This window comes from Monodelphis domestica, chromosome 4, assembly GCF_027887165.1.
Source record: "Monodelphis domestica isolate mMonDom1 chromosome 4, mMonDom1.pri, whole genome shotgun sequence".
Classification (NCBI taxonomy): Eukaryota; Metazoa; Chordata; class Mammalia; order Didelphimorphia; family Didelphidae; genus Monodelphis; species Monodelphis domestica.
This window is the reverse complement of record NC_077230.1, coordinates 382192921-382212841: the sequence shown is the minus strand read 5'-3', so window position 1 is coordinate 382212841 and position 19921 is coordinate 382192921. Positions and strand designations below refer to the sequence as shown.

Below are 19921 nucleotides of genomic sequence, written 5' to 3'. Positions count from 1 at the left end.
AATCCACTTTGACAACAGAGACCCATGTTGGCAAACCTATGGCACACATGCCAGAGGGAGCTGCTCCTTTCCCCCTCTCCATGTGTGCTTAAGAACATTTCTCCCATCACCCACCTCTCTGCCCAGAAGCCCAATGGGGGCACTTACTCCATCTCCTATCTGGGGTAGGAGGGCAGCTCACATGTGGCATGAGGACTGCAGTTTTGGGCACTCAGTCTTTAAAAGGTTTGCCATCACTGGCCTAGACTATAATTCCCTGAGGGTAAGGACTATTTTTTTACTTTTGCTTTTATAGACTCATGTCTGGCACATAATAAGTGCTTACCCAATGCTTGTTGGTTAATTGATTTATTGGCTCCAAATTTAGGACTTTGACTTTGCCACACTACCTGTGGATTGCTGGGGAAGTCCCTGCTCCTTTGTAGTCCTCAGTTTCCCCATCTGTAAAATGAGGCAAGCTTAGACTAGATGACCTCTAAAGGTCCTTCTCACTCTATAAAGTCCTATGTTACCCTAGACTTTTACCTCATTTGAAGAAAGTTGTTCCTTATCCAACTTCTCCACTAGCCCTCCTCCTTATTCCAGAAATGCATTATTGCCTCTTCTCTTTGAAAAGCAGCTTTAGCAGTTTTCTTTCCTTGGCTGCCTCACCTTCTTTCCCCTCCATCAAGTCCCCAGGCCAGGTCAGATTTCTCCTCAGATCAGAGCAGGAGCATTCTTCCAGACCTGGTTTCCAAAGACTACTTTAGAACCATTGGAATACTTTCCAGGCCCTGGCTAATGGAGCCCCTGCCTGTGGCCAAGGTAGTTTCATTCTCTGTGGGTAGAGAAGCATCTTTCAGTCTCCTGGAAATTCACAGTAGTGAGTTTCTCCCCTTTTTTCTCTTCTTCCTTTCCTTTGGAACATAACTATCTTTCAGCAGAAAGATAAGGGCACCTGGGATTGTCAGCGTTTTGTCAAAGTGCCCAAGTCAGCCCTTCTTCGCTACTCATCTAACTCTACTCCCAGGTGGGTCCCTCTTGGAATCCTCTCCTGGGAAGGGGAGAAGGATCCTTTCCTCAATATCTTTTGGCACCTAATGTCTCCTGGCAGCATAGGGGCCTATAAATATAAGAGCAAAGATGTTTGGTGCTTGGTTTGCTGTTTTCTCCCAGAGACTAGCTCTCCATTCATAGAAGTGATGCTACTGACCCCTGTCCAGACATTGGTATGGAGAAAAGCCCCAGTTCTCAAGGGATAATTCAGAGTCAATGCCAGGGATGAAACCTGAGAATCCTACTTCCTGTCACTTGGATATGTTGCAGGGTAGGGAAAGGGGGGAACCAAACATAGAATCTCTGAAGAGGAACGGACTAGGGAGATAAGATCATAGATTTAGAACTGGGAGAGACCTTGGTTATGTTTTAGTCATTTCAGTCATGTCTGACTCTTTGTGTCCCCATTTGAGATTTTCTTGGCAAAGATACTAAAGCAATTTACCATTTACTTCTCCAGCTCATTTTACAGATGAGGAAACTGAGGCCAATTGGGGTAACGTGACTTGCCCAGGGTCACCCAGTAAGGAAGTATCTAAAGCCAGATTTGAACTCAGGAAGCTGAGTTTTCCTGACTGCCAGCCTGGCTCTCTTGCCACTGGGCCACCTAGCTGCCCCTGGCAGCCACAAAAAGATTTAGTCCAACCCTCTCATTTTTTATAGATGGCCCCAATATATTAAGTGATTTGGCTAAGGTTACATTGGGAGTAAATCACCAAGCCCTGAGTCCAAATTTAAGGCTTTCTCCACTGAATTCTGCTCATTTAGTCTATCCTTTTTATGTGTGAAAGGGAATTAATTCTTTATTCCCTTTGTCTACTTTTAGCTAATCAAATCAAGAACTTAAAGTGCCCTTACTTAGGTAGGTCACTAGGTAGGAGAGTTCACAAATCACTTACTAGCTCCCATCTCCAAAGAGCTCAACCACTGACCTCCCCTGGGCAGTGCTAGGCAAATTGGGAGGCTGTGATGGGTTCCTGTGAAGAGGGGGAGAGACAGGAAGTGACATGGAGATGATGATTGTCTTTGTGAGTTTTCATCTATGATGTATAGATGAGTGTGCACAAAGACACTCGTGCATGAAGGAGATTTAAGGGGAAAAGTTGAAGGTTCAACGGCTGAGATGGCGACGCAGCAAGGCACCGTGGAGTGCTTAGGGCGTGTTGGAGCACAAAGGACAACACGCCCATCCAATGCAGCTGAGGAAGTCTCCAGGTGTAACAATTTTTCGTGCCACTGGACCCAGGCTTCCAACGCCGAGAGAATGGGACTGTCTCTGTGCAACGACATGGAGAAAACTGCTTTAAAAAGGCCAGCCCGGGTATTTGGCTCTCTGTGAAGGGAAGCAGAGCTGGAGGAACTCTCTTTCCTTCATTGGCTTTTGGAGAGCCTCTTCCCTTGGATTCTGCATTGGTGAATAGAGCTGAAGACACCACCAGGACTTCTGGCTGAGGACTACCAGGAAATCCACATGGAGATCAAGAGTTGGGGAAGCCCTTGCAGGGGGCTGAGCTGGATTTCACCAGAGCAGCACTTAGAACTGGTAGGCTGGACCAGGCTTTGTCTCCTTCCTACATTTTCCATTTTCTATATCTTTACCTTGTTGTAAACAAAAGCTGCTAACAGTCATTTTGACTTGGGAGCTAATATTTTCTAATTGGCGACCACTTTTATAACTCTCATATTGAGTCAAAACCTAATTTAAATATTATACATGATTCTCTTCTCTGACAGACCTGAAAGGGCATCATTGGGTCTCTGCCTGGAATCTCCAGAGAAAGCACAGGGTAGCTAAGTTTTGGTTATGTGAATGTTAATATTCCAGAAGAACTTCAGAAGTCGAGCAAGGAGGTGGCTGCTATTAGACAAGCTCTCCAGACAGTAATGGGAGATGCTGTGCCTCCTGTTCTCTGTACAGTCAGATTTTGCTGTTTTATCTGGGTATTTTTTTTCTCTTCTGTCCAGATTCCTCCTGACCCTCATTAAATACACTTTATCCCCAGCCATCAGCCCTTCAGTAAATTCAATGGAATAGAATTCAATTAAACACTTACTATGTACCAGGGCAGTTAGGTGGTTCCATAGTGCATAGGTCTGGAATCAGGAAAATGGGAGTTCAAATCCAACCTAAGACACTTAGCTGTGTGACCCTGGCAAGTCACTTCACCCTGTTAACCTCAGTTTCCTCATCTGTCAAATGAGTTGGAGAAGGAAATGGCAGTATCTTTGCCAAGAAAACCCCAAATGGGGTCATGAAGAATGGGACACAACTGAACACCACCACCAAGCACCAGGCTTTGTGCTAAACTCTGGGAATACAAATTAGAAAAAAAAAACAGACCTTACCCTCAAGCAGTTTACATTCTAAAAGGGGAGACAGCATGCAAAAGAGTGATGAAAAGTGGGGAAAGATGGGCATGAGTGGGGTATGGGAGTGGGAAACCAAGCTCCATCAGAACTGTTGATGGAAAATGAGACTTCTCCGTATCTCATCCTATGGTCCAAGAAGCCAAATCTCTTTCTCCAACACCTTTGAAAACTTTTAGACAGACGTATACTTTCCATATTCTTTTTTGTCTTCCCCAAAGCCTTATTTTCAGTTGGCAACGGAGAAAAAGCCACCAACTCCACCTTTCAATTTCCTGCTAGGTCCTCATTATCCCTGGAGCAGGGAATTTAAACATAAGACCCATGAATGTGATCCTTTTGATAGCATACTATCTTCTACTTTATTTATATTTTTTTGGGGGGGGGATTGGTTTTATAGGATTACTCTTTTACTATAATGACCAATATGGAAGGACTAATTCACTTTGCATGACCATGCATGCATAACCCAGATCCAATTGCTGACCATCTCTGGGAAAGGGCAGGGAAGAGAGGGAGGTAACAATTTGGATCTTATAATTTTGGAAATGTATATTAAAATTGTTATTACATGTAATTGGGAAAATTAAGTATAAAAAGAATTTTGATAGTGGCATTTCCCTTTGTGATCCCACGGATTTTATTTTATACATTTAAGGACATGATCCTGAGAAAGGGGTGGAACATCTTTAGGTTTCACTGGATTGTCCAAGGGCCAGAAGGGGAAGAAGCGCTTCTCTAAAGCCTCTTTCCAGGTTCCTTTTGAAGGCATTGTTCATTCCCACATGGATCACCAGAAGAGAGTAAAAAGCATTTAACACAATGCCCAGCATGTGTTGTAGTTGTTTAGTTGTGTCTTCAAATAGACAATAAGAATGGGTTCCAAGGCAGAAGAGGAAAAAGGGAAAGGGCAGGGCAGTGAGGATTAAGTGACTTGCCCAGGGTCACACAGCTAGGAAGTTTTTGAGGTCACATTTGAACCCAGGACCTCTAGACCTGACTCTCTAGCAACTAAGGATCCTAGCTGGCCTCCTTACCTCTATCTCTTGACATCCCTGGTTTCCTTTAAAATAGTTCAGAACCCACCTTCTGCAGGAAAGTGATCAATCCATGAGCCTTTGTTTTTTTATCTATAAAATGGGGATGAGTTTAGCCCTTACTTCATTGGACTGTGTCCAGTCACTGGATAATAAAAAATAAATAACAACAAAAAAATTTGTTGAATGAATGAATAAAGACTCAGCAGCTCAGACACTGACTTGGACTAATTCACTTCCCATTAGGCATCACTTCCTCTCATTACCATCACCCAGAGTCACCGAGAAAAGGTTACTCAACATTCATTATCCCCCGACCTTAGAGGCAAAGGGTGGGGGCCCATTTCCATCCCTAATCCAGGATCCAATGAGATAATCAGTGAGAAAATGGTTTTGTAAATGTTCTTTGGGCCATCTAGACCCTTCGCTTCAGCCTGTCTTAAGAGGGAAGGAACTAGCTTGTTAGGAGACGGGGAGAGGTTTTGGCAGAAGGTGGGATTTGGACTGAAGCTTAAAGGAAGCCGGGGATGTCAAGAAGCCAAGGTTTAGGAGGGAAGGCTTTGGTGTGAGAAAACCCAAGTGTCAGAGAGGGAAAGGGACTTACCCAGAGTCACACAGCTAATTCATAACAGGGCAAAATCTCAAACTCTGCATGCAAAGCTCTTTCCACTTGACCACTTCTTGTTCATAGAATACATTTATTTTAAGCTGGAGCCTGTGGTCAGGGGCCAGGTCCATTGCTCTGAACCCAGTGGGCAGCTCTCTTCCAGACATGGTCCACCCATAGGGCAGCCCTGCCTGCTTCCCCATCCCTCTCCCCGGCTCCCAGCTCTGGGTGATCACTCCTCCTCTCAGCCCTACTAAGTATGCCCTGGGTGTCTGGGCTGCTCCTGCCGCCTCTGCCTGTGGTTTGGCAGGGACTGCGGTTTCTAAGCAGTGGATTAATAGGAATATGAGCCATTCAGAGCCACAGAAGCATTGACCTCCCACACTGCACTTGGCTTCCCCTCCTATGCCTGAGCCTGAGAGCAACCTCTCCAAAGTTCTCCACTCCAGTCCCCTGCCCGCAGGCAGCCTTGTAGAACCGCGAGGCTAAAGCCTCATCACTGTGGATTCCTCTCACTTGGGACCTGGGATCTGGATGGGACCTCCGTGAGCTGATCTTAGAATCAGGTACAAAGAACCAGAAGGCTGAGAAAATGCAATTTTAATTGAATTGGTTTTCCTAGAGTAGGATTGTGGATCTAATATGAAAGGAGGCTGGGAATCCACTCTCCAGGGTTTAAAGAAAAGAACCTAGAGCTCAGAGAGGGTAGGTGACAATTCCAGGATCACCCAGGAACTAAGGTGCAGAGCCAAGATTTGAACTCAGGACCTCGGACTCTAAGAGTCATCTTTCTGCTGGATTTCACAGAAATCTTCCCAGATAAGTTGTTCACAGCAGCAGCAGCATCCTAATAATTTTTATTCCTGGGGGGTTTTCAGGCTTACAAAGCAGGTTCTTTGTGACTATCTTGGGAGGAAAGGAGAGTGGATATGATTCTGTCCATTTTACAGATTTTTGTCTTTGTATCTCTTCTGCCTGTCACAGTGTCGACGGTCCATAGTGGTCACTTGATAAGGGTTTGCTGAATGAATGAGTGAAGACTCAGAAGCTCAGGGACTGGCCTGGACTAATACATCTCCCACAAGGCCTCACTACTTCTCATTACCATCACCCTGAGTCATTAAAAAAAGGTGACTTGATAGTCAGCAACCCTCTGCATTAGGGAGAAAGGCTGAGGGCCCGTTTCCATCTAGAATCGCTAAACGATTTTGTAAAAAGTATAAATCCTCAGCTATCCAGAATGACTCAATTCTCTAGAGTAGAAATAGTTGAGGCTTTATGTTTTTACTTATGTTTCTATTAAAAAGTACAGTTCCTTTTTCTCCATGATTTTTGAGGTTTTCTGAGCTTACTTTAAAGTAGAAGATGAAGAGGGAAGAAAGAAAACTGAATTAAAAGAAAGACGTCTGCAACGTCTGCCCACATGCCAAGCTCAACAGCCAACGATGGGACCATATGGCCAAGGCTGGTTTGTTGTCTGTCCCCCTCCCTCCCTGGGGAATTGTGCTGGGTAATTGAATTCATTGGGCCTGTTGGGTCAAAACAATAAATAAAGCGAAAGCCAAGTCTGAAATGAAAATCATCTATAAATGAAGGGATAGGATTAGATGATATCAGACATACCTTCCAATTCTGACAGTCTATATTCTAGTATTCTGTGTTCTAAGGTTTCTTTCAGCTCTGACAATCTCTCTTCTAAGCTCTCTCCCAGCTCTGACAGTCTCTGTTCTAAGGTCTCTCCTCACTTTGGCATTCTCTGTTCTAAGACCCCTCCTAGCTCTGACAGTCTCTGTTCTAAGCTCCCTCCCAGCTCTGACATTCTCTGTTCTAAGGTCTCTCCCAGCTCTGACATTCTGTGTTCTAAGCTCTCTCCCAGTTCTGACATTCTCTGTTCTAAGGTCTCTCCCAGATCTGACATTGTCTGTTCTAAGGTCTCTCCCAGCTCTGACATTCTCTGTTCTAAGGTCTCTCCCAGCTCTGACATTCTCTGTTCTAAGGTCTCTCCCAGCTCTGACATTCTCTGTTCTAAGCTCTCTCCCAGTTCTGACATTCTCTGTTCTAAGCTCTCTCCCAGTTCTGACATTCTCTGTTCTAAGGTCTCTCCCAGCTCTGACATTCTCTGTTCTAAGCTCTCTCCCAGCTCTGACATTCTCTGTTCTAAGGTCTCTCCCAGCTCTGACATTCTCTGTTCTAAGGTCTCTCCCAGCTCTGACATTCTCTGTTCTAAGGTCTCTCCCAGCCCTGACATTCTCTGTTCTAAGGACTCTCCCAGCTCTGACATTCTCTGTTCTAAGATCCCTCCCAGCTCTGACATTCTCTGTTCTAAGGACCCTCCCAGCTCTGAAATTCTCTGTTCTAAGGTCTCTCCCAGCTCTGACATTCTGTGTTCTAAGGTCTCTCCCAGCTCTGACATTCTCTGTTCTAAGGTCTCTCCCAGCTCTGACATTCTCTGTTCTAAGGTCTCTCCCAGCTCTGACATTCTCTGTTCTAAGGTCTCTCCCAGCCCTGACATTCTCTGTTCTAAGGACTCTCCCAGCTCTGACATTCTCTGTTCTAAGGACCCTCCCAGCTCTGAAATTCTCTGTTCTGAGGTCTCTCCCAGCTCTGACATTCTCTGTTCTGAGGTCTCTCCCAGCTCTGACAGTCTCTGTTCTAAGGTCTCTCCCAGCTCTGACATTCTTTGTTCTAAGGTCTCTCCCAGCTCTGACATTCTCTGTTCTGAGGTCTCTCCCAGCTCTGACATTCTCTGTTCTAAGGTCTCTCCCAGCTCTGACATTCTCTGTTCTAAGGTCTCTCCCAGCTCAGACATTCTCTAGTCTAAGGTCTCTCCCAGCTCTGACATTCTCTGTTCTAAGGTCTCTCCCAGCTCTGACATTCCCTGTTCTAAGGTCTCTCCCAGCTCTGACATTCTCTGTTCTAAGGTCTCTCCCAGCTCTGACATTCTCTGTTCTAAGGTCTCCCCCAGCTCTGACATTCTGTGTTCTAAGGTCTCTCCCAGCTCTGACATTCTCTGTTCTAAGGTCTCTCCCAGCTCTGACATTCTGTGTTCTAAGGTCTCTCCCAGCTCTGACATTCTCTGTTCTAAGGGTCCTCCCAGCTCTGGCATTCTGTGTTCTAAGGTCTCTCCAGCTCTGACATTCTCTGTTCTAAGGTCTCTCCCAGCTCTGACATTCTCTGTTCTAAGGTCCCTCCCAGCTCTGACAGTCTCTGTTCTAAGCTCCCTCCCAGCTCTGACATTCTCTGTTCTAAGGTCTCTCCCAGCTCTGACATTCTCTGTTCTAAGGTCCCTCCCAGCTCTGACAGTCTCTGTTCTAAGCTCCCTCCCAGCTCTGACATTCTGGGTTCTAAGAGCCCTCCTCTAATGTTCTATATTCTACCATTCTATGTTCCGAGAAGAAGGTTCGTGCAGTAGAAAACCCCATTTAGAAAGGTGAATGGGGTAAATCCAAAGGTGGTACCCCTTGACCTACCCTTTCTGGATCCATGGAATCCCTGCCCGCTCTGCCAACCTCTGGTTGGCCCATGCTCCCAGATGGGTTTGACCCAGGCCGCAAGAAAACATCATAATGTTTTTAATAAAACCTCAGAGTCAATAAAGGTAAATGGTCTCGTTCGCCTCTCACAACCCACCCAGCTGTTGACTTTACAGCTTCTGGGGAGTGGAGGGGTTGAGGTGTTGTCGAGCTCGCGTGTAGTTTGGGGAGATATAAGATAGAGGGGGGGCCATTCTATAAGAAACAACCCCCCCATCACCCCAACCCCCCCCACCCCCCGCTCCTGGAAAGATTCCACCGTCAGCCAGAATCAAAGCCCCATTCAAAGTGACAGAACTCCTCACATTCACTGGTTAATGAAAACCAAATTTCTCTTGCCTCTGAGTATTTCCAGGGGGACACTGCTGAAACAGAGCGATTTAGAGAAATTGGCCGCCCTGGCTCGTCACCAATAGGGCCTTACTGTGCTCAGATATTTTTATGATAATATGGGCCTCGTAGCTCTATAATTTCAGGCCTTGGTGATTTGGGCCTGAGGTGTTTTCATTGAGCGGGGAAGGGAATGAAAGTGCTACCTCGGCAGTTATTCCCCTCCTGTCTGTAGAGCCGGCGTGTGTTTATACAGCGACTGGCAAGCGGGAGGGTGGGCTACAGAGCAAGCCTTTGTCCCTCCACCTCCCTTGGTAAAGGGCGGATGCCCACGGACTCTCCGGCATTGTAAGCGAAGTGTCTGTTTATTATGAACCAGAGACTCGCCGCCAGGGCTAACGGGCAACCCGAGAGATCATTCAGGTCAAGGATTCCCAACCTGGGGCTCGTGGGCTTGTTTATTTTAAAAATTATTTCTTTAAACCCTTACCTTCCATCTTAGAATCAATACTGTGTATTGGTTCCAAGGCAGAAGAGCGATCAGGGCTAGGCAATGGGGGTCAAGTGACTTGCCCAGGGTCACACAGCCAGGAAGTATCTGAGACCAGCAAAAAGACTTAAAAAAATTTTTTTTAAACCTTGACCTTCCATCTTAGAATCAACACTGTGTATTGGCTCCAAGGCAGAAGAGCGGTAAGGGCTAGGCAATGGGGGTTAAGTGACTTGCCCAGGGTCACACAGCTAAGAAGTATCTGAGGCTAGATTTGAACCCAGGACCTCCTGCATCCAGGCCTGGCTCTCACATCTACTGAGTCATCTATCTGCCCTGGCTGGACTTTAAAATATTCTGATAACCACTCACTCACTGTCTTATAGTTAATGAGTGATGACGTAAGCTAGAACCCAGGCCTTCTGGGATTCTGAGTCATTGAAATAATTGAAATTGATTGAAATTTGAAATTGATTCCTTGAAGAAAAATTTCAAAAATGATTCTCAAGTCTTCCTGACTTCAGGACCAGCCATTATGCCACCCAGCTACCTTGAGAGCAAGAACTTCCTCTCATTTTGGACTTTAACAACAGCTTCCTGCCTCAAATCAATCCACCTTGCACACTGCTCACTGGCAGTAGGAAATCACTAAGCGATGCCCCCAGTAGAATCAATTCCATTGGTTCCTCCTTGCTTCTAAGAGCAAACATCCGCTCCCGCCTTTGGTTTTTAATGTCCTTCGTAATCTGGCCCCAAGCTCCTCAACCTTTCCGAAGCCATTAGACCTCCCCACCTTCCTAGGGTGATGGCTCAGACCATCGATCCTGCTGATCCTCACACACTGACCCTCCATCTCCCGCTCCCACACTTTTGCCTGGAATATCCTCTCTCCTTACTGCTGCCTCTTACAAGTTGCTGTTTCCTTCAAAATCTGCTTAAAGTGCCACAACGTAGAAGAAGCCTCCTAGCTGCTGTGCTGTCCTCTCCTCTCCCCACCAAACAGAATTGCATTTATTTTCATTTTAGTTCTAGTTTGCTTTATTCTCACCTGCCGTCTCCCTGATAGAATGTGAGCTCCTGGAGGACAAGTACATTTTTTCATCTCTTATCTGTATTACCCTGGTGCTTAGAACAGTGCCTGGCATATAATAAGTGCTTAATAAATGTTTATTGATGGGTGGCACATAATAGGGACTTAAATGTTTCTTGATGGGCAGCACATAGTAGGTGCTTAATATTTGTTGGTGGGTGGTACATAGTAAGGTTTAATAAATGTTTTTGGGTGGGTGGCACATGGTAAAGATTTAATAAATGTTTGTTGATGGGCAGCACATAGGAGGTGCTTGATGTTTATCGATAGGTGGCAAATAAGTGCTAATAAATGTTTATTGATGGGTGGCACATAGTAGGTGCTTAATGTTTGTTGGTGGGTGGTACATAGTAAGGTTTAATAAATGTTTTTGGGTGGGTGGCACATGATAGAGATTTAATAAATGTTTGTTGATGGGCAGCACATAGGAGGTGCTTAATGCTTATTGATAGGTGGCACATAATAAGTGCTAATAAATGTTTTGGGGTGGGTGGCACATAGCAGGGGCTTAATACATGTTTGTTGATGGGAGGTACATAAAAGGGGCATAACATATTTGTTGATGGGCAGCACCTTAATAAGGGCTTAAGGTTTGTTGATGGGTGGAACATAATAGGTGCTAATAAAAGATTTTGAGTGGATGGCACATAGTAAGGACTTAATAAATGTTTGTTGTAATAGGGACTTACATGTTTGTTGATGGGCAGTACACAGTAGTATTTAATATTTGTTGATGGGTGGCACATAGTAGGTTCTTAATAAAGATTTGTTGATGGGAGGGGGCAGTTGGGTGGCTCAGTGGATCGAGAGAGTCAGGCCTAGAGATGGGAGACACAGAGTTCAAATCTGATCTCAGACACTTCCCAGCTGTGTGACCCTGGGCAAGTCACTTAGCCCCCATTGCCTAGCCTTGACCGATTTTCTGCCTTGGAACCAATATACAGTATTGACTCCAAAACGGAAGATAAGGATTTAAAAATAAACAAATGTTTGTTGATGCCTAATAAATACTTGTTTGGATTGACTGATTCGTATCTTCAGGACCTAGCAGATGCCCCAATAGGACAAGCACTCAAGGAATGCTTGCTCAATTGAACTGAGATGACGGTGGGCCAGAGGTATCGCCCCAGATCTCACCCTCGGCAGTGGGCAGCAAAGACTGTGTGCCCTGTGGCCCAGGAGGTGGAATTTCCCTCTCATCAGGGTCTCTCTTACTTGTTTCACGCTGCAAAACAGGAAGGCAGGAATCCGGACCCCAGTCCCTCTCAGCACCAGACCACCCAGACGCAGGCTTGGCCAGCCCGGCCAGCCCCAGCCTGTCTGGGTCGGGATCTACGGGGCATTGCAGGTTTCCGCTCCCGGTGTGGGGAGGAACAGCCCAGGCTTTCATTTGGGCCCCCCAGGCCCCATCACTGCTTTACAGCCCATTTCGTTTATGACTAAGGAATGAATCTACTCACTAGGTTTCACCACACATGATGGCAAAAAAACCTGGGCCTTCGGCGCTGTCAGAGGAGCCCACCAGGTGACAGGTCGAGGCCAAAACCCAGGAAGGGAGCCCTGGGACCCTCTGGGGGGGGGGCTGGGAGACCCCCGGTGATATCTGAGGCTAGGAGAGGTTGGGGGGGTGTATGAGTGTGTCTGTCTCCAGGAGAGAATTATATCGTTATTACGGTTCCTGAATTAGCCTGGGGGAGAGGGACCATAAAGTTCTCTCTGCCCCGGCCCACCTCAGCTCCTGATTTTCAGCAGCAAAACAGTGCAGTGTTTCTCTAATTTTTTTTCAGACCCCAGGGCCTCCCTGCTTACTTGAGGAAAGGTAAAGACCCCTCCCTTCCCCCACCACAAGCAAACTATGCTGCCTGGAGAGCTGCCAGGGGCCTCCAGAAATCCCGTGCAGAAGGAAGGACGGGAAAGTCCATTCACTATAGCTGGGGAGGGCGGGCTCAGGAGAATGAAGGGAGAGACCAAGAGGGTCTTCTAGGAACCATTAGCAGATGGCAATGGACAGGGCTCTGGCCTGGAAGAAGAAAGCCTGAGTCAGCTCTGAGCCCCTGGCTGGTGACATCTCCTTTTAGCCCTCTATCCCCCTTCTGGCACTCATGCCATCCCAGTACTGGAAAGACCATTGAACTGGGAATCATTGGCCCCGAGTTTGAATTTAGGCTATACCATTGCCCATTTATGTCATCTTAGGAGAGCCTCTTCTCCCAGGGCCTCTGTTTCCTCATCTGTAAAATGAGAGGATTAAGTCCATCAATTGGGGAATGGCTGAACAAATTGGGGTATCTGTTGGTGATGGAATACTATTGTGCTCAAAGGAATAACGAACTGGAAGGATTCCATGTGAACTGGAACGACCTCCTGGAAGTGATGCAGAACAAAAGGAGCAGATCCAGGAGAACATTGTACAGAGAGACTGATACACTGTAGCACAATTTAATGCAATGGACTTCTCTGCTAGCAGCAATGCAATGACCCAGGACAATTCTGAGGGACTTATGAGAAAGAACACTATCTGCATCCAGAGAAAGAACACTATCTGCATCCAGAGAAAGAACTGTGGGAGCAGAACCAGGAGAACATTGTACCCAGAGACAGATACACTGTGGCACAATCTAACCTAATGAACTTCTCTACTAGCAGCAATGCAATGATACAGGACAGTTCTGAGGGACTTATGAGAAAGAACACTATCCACATCCTGAGGAAGAACTGTGGGAGCAGAAATACAGAAGAGAAACAACTGCTTGATCACATGGGTCGATGGGGATATGATTGGAGATCTGGATGTTAAATGATTTCTCTATTGCAAATATGAATAACATGGAAATAGGTTTTGAACAATGATACATGTAAAACCCAGTGGAACTGCTCGTCGGCTCTGGGAGCAGGGAGGGAAAAATCATGAATCATGGAACCATGGAAAATATTCTAATTTAATTAATTAAATAAATAAATTTTTACAAATTTAAAAATTTTAATTAAAAAAGAGAGAGAGGATTAGGCCAGAGAATCTCTAAGATTCCTCCTGGTTCTCAATCTATGATCCTGAAGTATGAAGGTATGAAGGTCCTTTCATACCAAGCTATGCTCTGGCTAATGGGGCCAGCCACTTGGTTTCCTTGTTGTTCAATCATTTTTCATTTGTATCATGATTCCTTTTTTTTTTAATTTTAAGTTTTACCTTTTGAAATCTGCCCTCAGATACTGCCTAGCCATGTGACCCTGGGCAAGTCACTTAACCCCTATTGCCTACCCCTTATCACTGTTCTGCCCTAGAACTGATACATAGTATTGATTCTGAGACAGAAGTTGTAAGGTTTTGTTTTTGTTTTTGCCTTTGCCTTCTGTCTCAGAATCAATACTATGTATCAGTTCTAGGGCAGAAGAGTGGTAAGGGCCAGGTAATGGGGGTTAAGAGACTTGCCTGGGGGACACACACCAGTTTAATGGTGATAATAATAATAACTAGTATTTATGTAGCATTTTGAGGTTTGTGAAATTCTTAAATTATATTCTTAAAAATATTATATTACCTCATTAGGTCCTTACAACAACCCTGGGAGATAGGTGAGATTCTTCTCTCTATTTTACAAATGAGGAAAAAGAGGTAAATAGGGTTAAATGACTTGCTCAGGGTCACACAGTTATTAGTAAAGTGTCTGAGGCCAGATTGGAACTCAGGACGATGAGGCTTTCTAACTCCAGCTCCAGCACTGTATCCACTTTACCACTCAGCTGCCCCACTCACATGTACAATTGAAATCAAACTGCTTGCCTTCTCGGGGAAGGAAGAGTGGTGAGATGGAGGGAGGAAACTTGGAACTCAATTTTTTAAAAATTGTTAAAAAATGTTTGCATGGAATTGGGAAATATTTAGAAAAACAAAGATAATTTTAAACAGAAAATATTAAAAGAAAAAATTAATGAGTTTTCTCTTACTGAAGATTGAAAGTGGATGGACAGTCATTGAGGTTAGAGGGATTGAGTCAAATATGAGTTGACCCAAATGGCCTTCAAGGTCTCTTCCAACTCAAAGGCTCTGAATTCAAGAATGCCATGCTTATTTTCTTGTTCCTCTACTCTCCTTTGTGCTAAGTGGGTGGAGGACTATTATCCCCATTTTATAAATGTGGAAATTCCATTGAAGGCTCTTGAGACACCATCATGCTGGAAAAGGAGGTGATCTTATGTTCTTAGAGGCCCTGTTGACACAACCCAAGCTCTGGTAGGTCTTGTTGAGCCACTGGCCAAGGACCAAACTTGCTAAGTTGGATCACTAAGTCAGTTAGTTCTGGGGTGACACATTGTTTAGCTACAACTCATTCACCTCCCTAAGTTGTAAATAGCTGGTGATTCCTACTGTTGGAGGGAGCACCCACTGAAGATCCCTGAAGGACTGGATGTCAGAGGCCCCAGTTTAAATTTCCCTCTCTACTACTTAATGTACTTATCTGTATGATCTTGGCCAAGTCACTTTCTTTTTCTAGCTCTTAGTTTCCCTTCTCAAGAAAATGGACCGAGCGTTTTCTAAATTTCCTTCCAGCTCTAATTCTATGAAGTAGAAGTGAGGAAATTAAGTGCCAGAGACATATAAACAACCTCCCCAAGATAATAAGTGAATTTTGAAATTGGTTGAATAGAGAGATGCAAAGAAAGGACCTGAAAGGACCTTACAAGTCAATCCTTTCATTTTATATACAACCAACTAGGGCCTAGAGAGGTCAGGTGGTTTGTTGTGGTTCACACAGCTGGTAAATGTCTGAGGTGGCATTTGAACCCAGTTCTTCATCCATCACAATATCTACTACACCAAATCATTAATGGCTCAACATAAACTTGGAAAGAGGTTTCCAGAGGAATGTCCCATGAATGTTCACTTGACTTTAGGCTAGTTAGCAATCTGAATCAATGACTTTGACAAAGGTACAGAAGTTGCTCATACCAAATTTGTAATGATGTTGAATTGGGCAGCATGACAGGATGCATGACAATCAACAATCAGGCTGCCAAAAAAATGCTGGAAAATGGAAAACTCTAGCTAGCACTTAATTGAGTTTAACCCCTTGGGTTAAAAAAATCAATTTCACAAGCACAAGCCGGGGGAAGATAGAGATTCACTTGATAAAGAACCAAGATGTGCCAATGGACTATAAGCTCAAGATGAATCAACAATACAATATGGCGGCCAAGAAAGGACATACTCTAGGACTGCATTAAGAGGGGCATGATATCCCAGAATAGAGAGATAAGACTCCTGCTGAACTCTTCCTTTTCTAGATTCCATCTGGAGGACTAGGTCCAGAAATGAGTTCAGGTCATGTTTGAGGAGAGACATTTATGGGTTAGAGGGCATAGGGAGGAAGGGTGAAGAGCCTAAGATCATACTATTTGAAGATTGGTTAGAAGAACTGGGGACATTTGGCAGGGAGAAGAGAAGACATGGGAAATGTGATAACTCTTTTTATGTACTTGAAGGGCTATTATGAGAAAGATAGAGTGGATTTGTTCTGCTTGGCCCCAGAGGACACATCTGGGAGCAGTTGGATAGACATTGCCAAGAAGCACATTTCCACTTGATGTAAGCAAAAACTTCATAACAATTTAAGGACGATTCCCCAAATGGAGTAGCTTATCTTAGGAAGGAATGAGTTCCCCGTCCCTGGCAGTCATCAAAATTCTGTACTGCCATTCATCAAGCAGATTGAGGAAGGGATGCTATTTGGCATGAATTGGTCTTTTTAGCCTCTGAGGTCTCTTCCAACTCTTTTATTCTGGACTTCTATGAATCCTCTCTTGGGGGATTCAGTTTCCTCCTATATTAAATGAGAAGTTTGAAAAAGATGATTTCTTTGCTGCCTTTCAGATTTGACAGTTTGGGAATCAGAGAGGATATACACAGCAAGAAGGAAAAGTATTGCTTTGGCTGGGCAGGGATTGGATTTTCAAAACTAGGTTGGGCACAGTATGAATTCAGCATAGTCATATATCATCATTTGCTCATTTAATCCCCAGGTGAAAAACCTGGGGAAACTTCTATGAACTGATGCAGAGTGAAGTGAGAAGAACCAGGAGAGCAATTTATACAACCACAACTTAAAAAAGACTTCAGAACTCCAATCAATGCAATGACCAGACATGACCGTAGAGGGGCCATCCCTACCTTCTTCCAGAGGAGGGGGTGAACTCGGGGTGCAGAATGAGACTTATTTGGGGACCTGACAAATGTGGAGCTACTTTCATTCGATTATGCATGTTTATTAGAAGTTTTGGAGAGTTAGGAGCAGAATGTGAAAGAGAGAGAAAAATGCATGTTAATTGAAAGAAATAAATTATATTTTGAAAGAGAGAAAAAATTGAGTTTAGTTTAAGTCCTGCTGCCTGACTTCCTCCAAGGAGGGCTGATCCCAGTTCTTTCTTGAAGAGGAAAGAAAGATACACCAGCTCAACTCTCCCATTCTGGGGTTGAGGAGTGGGCAAATACCCTCTGCAGAAGTCCCTTTCCAACAACTTCTCTTTGGAAATGAGCAAGCCATGATGCTTCAAGTCCCATCAATGTCTGAATCCCTTAATAGGTGGTTTCTCAAAGACTGTAAAGGATATTTAAAGTCATTCTGAGGACAGAGACACAGGCCTTCTTGGAATGAATGGCCCCTAATGAAAAAAGGTGAGAGCAGCCCCCTCTCTGTTCAGGCTGCCTTTTCAAAGATTCAGAGGGCATTCCTGGAAGGATGTAGGCCAAGGGTTGGAAGTAGGCTTCTCTGAATTACTGTTTAGTCTTGTGGCTAATACACAAAATGACATTCTAAGGTAGGACTGAGGGAGAGCTCAGCATCCAAAGACTTGGGGCAGGAAGGTAGGTGGTCCAGTGGTCTTGGAATCATAAAAACCTGAATTTGAATCTTGCCTCAGATATTTACTAGTTGTGTAGCCTGGGGCAAGTCACTTAATCTCTTAGCCCCAGTTTTCTCATCTGTAAAATGAGAGAATTGGGTTCAAGGACCTCTGAGGTCCCTTCCAGCTCCAAATCTAAGATCCTATGATCCTGAGCTAATGGAAGGAGGGAAGCAGTGGTCAAAGGTTAAACCTTATTTCTCCGTCATGGCTTCAGTCACTACTTCCTTCCCATCACCAACTTTCCTTGGACACTGGGAAGAATTGGCTCTTACCCTGGATTAGGCAGGGGGGAAACTGGTCTTTCAAGATTCAGTTAAATTCTGTCTTCTCCACTAGACTTCCTTGATCACTCCAACCCAAAGTGAGCTCTCTCTTTTCTGACTTTAAGCACTTCTCTATAACTTATGAAATCATAGAGGTGGGAAGCATGGGAGAAGTGGGAGATCTTAGATTTTAACTTCTTACTTCCATAGTTGAAAAAATTAGAGAAAAGAGGACTTTAAGGACTAAGAAAGAGAAGGATACTGTGGTGATGACTTGAAGGTCTCTACACTAATAAAGTAGGTCAAAGATTGGATTTGGGAAGGGGAAATTGGTGACATTTAAGACATATTGAGGACACCCTCAAAGAGAACAACTTCTAGGTCCAAATCCCGGACCAGATTCTACTTGGAGGAGAAGTAGGAGCAAAGATAGAGAAAGATTACAGTGGAAGATTAAGAAGGGTAAAGGAGAAATAGGGAATAGAAATGGAAGGGGTAGACTCAAGAAGGAAAAGGAGAAGATAGTTGGCAAGACAGGACAAAGAAAGTGCTAGAATTAGAAGATAAGGTTAATGGAGAGAATGAAATGTTGCGTAGGGGAGATTGGTGAAACAGGCTCCTTTTGTTGTTGTTCAGTCATTTTATATAGTCACGTCTGATTCTTCATGACCCCATTTGTCCTTTTCTTGGCAAAGACATCAGAATGGTTGGCCATTTCCTTCTCTAACTCATTTCACAAATGAGAAAACTGAGGCCAACAGGGTGAAGTGATTTGCCCAGGGTCATAGAGCTAGTAAGTGTCTGAGGCTGGATTTGAACCCATGAAGATGGGTCTTCCTGACTCCAGGGCTGATGCTCTATCCATTACACCAGCTAGCTGCCCCTCCAGGGAAGGTGGGTATGGAGTTATTCAGACCAATGGAAAAGAAGTTGACTGGAGGATGATTATTATTATTTTATTAAATGAATGTAAATGTTTTAACCAGCTGGGTTGGAGCTTAATCACTCACAACTTGTTAAAAACAAAACCAAATAAAAGATAAAAACCTCAGTCATCTTAGAGAGTAGGAGAAATTGTGCTATGACCTACATTAAGTGTGCAGATGCTTCCATTTCCTCCACAGCCAGATAACCATCATTTATATCCAAGTTTAGGCTCATCTGTATTCTGGAAAAGAAAGTAAAGAGACCCAAAGAATGCCTCTTCATGTTCTAGGTTGTTAGTGATACTAGAGGAAATATCATGGAATCTTTAATGAGAAAAACTGGTGGGAGTTGGGGTAGAGAAGGGGTCATCATCATTATCAGGATGTTTGGGAGTAGATGAATGCTACACACTAGATAGAGATGGAGATGGTCGAGGACAGTCATCCAATTAGAGCTTAGAAATGGATTTAGAGCCCTTTATGAAGAGAAAGGATTAATCTGAGGAGGGAAAAAGCTGCCTGTCCTCCCAGGAATGCTAGGGTAGAGCCAGGGGATCTATTGGGTGGGAGACCATTATGGGTAGAAGGTAGAAGAAGAAGAGAAGATGGTTCTTTAACCAGGTGTATGCATTGAGGAACCTATTTGGCAACCTGCTAACAACCACAGACAAATCTGTTGTCTTCCTGGGCAAGGGCTAACAGAGAATCTTCGAAGACTTATCAAAACAGATGACAGTTACCTCAAAATGCCAGAATGAAACTCACAAGCTCTGGTAAGAAATCTGAAGTCTTCAGCAAGAAAATAAAGACCACGAGGGCACAAGGTGTTTCCCCTCATATTTATCCATTAAAACAAGAGATGAAAAGGAGGAAAACTAATTTAGGAAGTGAACAATTGGCTAAGAAGGAAAGTGGTATCTGCATATGGGATTTGGACCTCTGGACCATGGCTTAAAATTATAGGGATGACAAATTCTTTGCCAAAGATGGAACACACCTAACAAAGGCTGGTAAGAATGCATTAGACCAATTTAAAGGATTTAAAAATTTATATCAAGAGAAAAAAGACAATCAAAGAAGGGATAGGACTAGTTTTGAGGGTGAATAGGTTAGTTGTACTTACAGACAACAGGGCAGTAGAGCACTGGGCCTGTAGTCAGGAAGACTCATCTTCCTGAGTTCAAATCCAATCCTCAGACACTTACTAGCTATGTGGCCCTGGGCAAGTCACTTAACCCTGTTGGCCTCAGTTTCCTCATCTGTCAAATGAGATGGAAAAGGAAATGGAAAATTGCTCCACTATCTTTGCAAAGAAAATCCCAACTGAAGTAAGAGTCAGACAT

At 44.3% G+C, this 19921-nt stretch overlaps 1 long non-coding RNA gene across 1 annotated transcript; it reads right to left on the bottom strand.

Annotated features, from left to right (window-relative positions):
* Positions 1–201: 201 nt before the first annotated feature.
* LOC103104459 (uncharacterized) lies at positions 202–1998 on the bottom strand. The gene is made up of 3 exons (XR_466386.2): positions 1935–1998; positions 526–817; positions 202–441 (listed from the first exon to the last, which is right to left on the bottom strand). It is a non-coding gene; the product is annotated as an uncharacterized LOC103104459 (long non-coding RNA).
* Positions 1999–19921: the final 17923 nt, after the last annotated feature.